Source organism: Cryptomeria japonica, chromosome 3, assembly GCF_030272615.1.
Source record: "Cryptomeria japonica chromosome 3, Sugi_1.0, whole genome shotgun sequence".
In the NCBI taxonomy this organism is placed as follows: Eukaryota; Viridiplantae; Streptophyta; class Pinopsida; order Cupressales; family Cupressaceae; genus Cryptomeria; species Cryptomeria japonica.
In genome coordinates, this window is record NC_081407.1 from 479,096,314 (window position 1) to 479,098,481 (window position 2,168).

Sequence of the window (2,168 nt, forward strand, 5' to 3'; positions counted from 1 at the left end):
TATCATTATCTTAGAGAAGAAGCTCAAGAGAAGAAAGTGGTGTTGGAGTATGTTAGCACAAAGGAACAAATAGCAGATATCTTCACCAAGCCACTGCCAAGGGACACTTTTGAGTATCTCAGAAGTAAGTTAGGGGTCTTACCCCTATATTCTACTCACTGACCAAGTTCGGTGAAAGTATCAATTCGATGACTCTACAGAATATCTTTTTAGGAGTTGATGTTGATTTACACACTTTAGGATGTTTTCTAAAGGTGTGTAGGAAATAATACAGGAAATAATATAGGGAACAGGAATTGAAGACATAAATGCTCTGACCGAGACTAAGTTGACACATAACAGCAAGAAATTACTTCATACAAGAAGAAATTATGTTTCAGTATTCTACTTTTTGGCATTGTTGTCAAAGGGGGAGAAGACTGAAGAAGAGGAGAAGACTAATATATGGGGAGAATTCTGATGACAGGGGGAGAGCATTTCAACATTTCAGAATCTCACAGCAATCCGAATCAATTAGGTCAAACCAATTGGTTTTGCCATCAATGCAAAAGGGGGAGATTGTTGGCATTCGGCATTATAACAGACAAGGGGAGATTGTTGGCATTTCAATAAGGATATTGAGAAGGTTGTTGATGATTATGGATAAAACTGATTAAGGATGTTTACCGTCTTAATATTATTATTTTGTCATTGATGTCAAGAAATTGATTTTCTAATTCAGTATGATGTTGCCATATCTTGAGAAGTATGATTTGATGAGTATAAAGATGTCGGTAAAAGACACAGATAGATTATGATGGATAAGGGGAGAAATAAGTTATTCAATGGGCAACTATTATCGAGTTAGACAATGATGAGATCATGATGATTAGATTGTTTTGATATCCTACATATGTTATTGATTGAAAGGTTAATACTATACTATGTTACTGAGCAAAGAACCTAGTCAGTAAACCCTAAGGTTATTGCTATCGGTTAATGAAGGCAGAATGTCTACCGAGTGAAGTTTAGTATTTTCCGAGTTGCAACCGAGTAATAATAGAATACATTAAATGATTACATGCATTATTTAATGAAGGAAGCTGATGAGCTGGCTATGATTAAATGATTGGTATGTCATGAATGAAGTTTGTTAAAGAATATATGGCAAAGGAAAATCTGCAGGAAGATCTATAGCTTAGATTGAACCGCAATACCCTAGCATAAGTTCCAATAAATGTATGCAAGTTCTAAGGTAGGGTAAAACATTTTCAGATCAAAGGATACATTGAACCTGGACAAAGTTTGAAGATCTAATGGCTATGATTGATCATGGGAAATGTGATCAAGGAGATTAAGCGGTTGGCAAATTGTTTATAAATAGGGAACTGTTGATAAACAATGCATGTGGGCAAGTGTATGCACAGGGATGCTACATAGTGATTACCGAGCATAGAAGCTTGAAGACCTGTTTTGAATAACAGAGTATAGAGCCCAACAGATGGACAAGATTAGTTCTATGTCTATATTGTATTGAGCAAATAAGAATCTGCTTTAGCATTTTAGATGTGAAGTTACAGATAGATTTTTATTACTATTATTTTGTGAAGTGACAGAAAATCTCTTAACCGAGTGGACTTAACAGTCTTATTTGTAAAACCCTCTAGCAAGGTGACATTCTGATTGAGTGTTTGAAATCCTTTAACAAGGTGAAGATCCTAATAGATCTGAGGGAAATCCCTTAACTAGGTCACATCTAGCAATGTGTTTGTAATCTTTAATAGGATTTGCTTTTAATCGAGCATACTCTAGAAGAGTATAATTCTTAGTGGGTCAGAAATCCCACAGTGGTTTTTCCCTATTTGGGTTTCCACGTTAAATCTGATGTTATGAGTGTTATGATGTTTATATGCTTTTGAGTTTGCATGTTTAGCAGTTTTGGTTATATTACTGAAGTATATGTTACTGAGGTTGAATCTAATGTTTTTATGGAAGATTAAGTTTGTATGATTCACCCCCCCCCTCTCATCTTATTAGCTTGGCATCTGTACTTATCTTTAAGTATCAGAACTATCACTTTCTTCGAATATTTTGGTCATATCTGTGGCAACCTCAATTGTCTTAGGATCATCTTTCATAAGTTGGATGTCAATGCATTTGAGATCCTTTTGCATTGTATCAATTAAATC